The 599-nt window shown below is 12.5% G+C and overlaps 1 protein-coding gene across 1 annotated transcript in view; it reads right to left on the bottom strand.

The window, feature by feature from the left end:
- LOC107493864 (putative inactive methylesterase 20) overlaps positions 1–599 on the bottom strand; it is a 3125-nt gene that overhangs the window by 1306 nt on the left and 1220 nt on the right. The window lies entirely within an intron of this gene.

Here is a 599-nt window from a genome sequence, read left to right as displayed (position 1 = left end):
TTAAAAATTAACTATCAAATCAACTATCATATATTTATTTATTAAATATATATAATTTAATTTATTTTTAATATATATTTTACATTTTAATTAATATTTACTGTATTTTGTTCATAATAATATTACAAAAATATAATTTTTTTAAAATTACATCAGTTTTATCTTGACATTATAAATTATAAATTATATTAAAAAAATTTATAAATCAAACTACTTTATAAAAAAAGTCGTAAAGATTTCTGTCAGTTAAGAAGGTCAGGGTCTCTGTAGCTAAAAAAATTAAATAATAAATTTTTAGTTATTATTTTTATGTAAAAGAGTTTAATTAATTTTTATTAGTAATTAATTTTAACATTAATTATCTAAAACTTGAAAGAATTTAATATGTATACTTTTATATTTGATTAGACGTTAAATCTGTTAGACAAATAAAAATAATTAATTTTCATTCTTGTTATTTAAAAAAAATATTTTTTCTCTTTATATATATAAAAATATAATTAGATATTAGTATAAAAAATTTATATAGTTAATTATCAAATTAACTTAAAATTATTTTTTTTAAAATAATTAAATCTTGATTCTATTTATCAATTATC

This window comes from Arachis duranensis, chromosome 1 (assembly GCF_000817695.3).
Source record: "Arachis duranensis cultivar V14167 chromosome 1, aradu.V14167.gnm2.J7QH, whole genome shotgun sequence".
Classification (NCBI taxonomy): Eukaryota; Viridiplantae; Streptophyta; class Magnoliopsida; order Fabales; family Fabaceae; genus Arachis; species Arachis duranensis.
The sequence above is the reverse complement of the archived record's forward strand: the minus strand, read 5'-3'. Positions and strand labels throughout refer to the sequence as shown.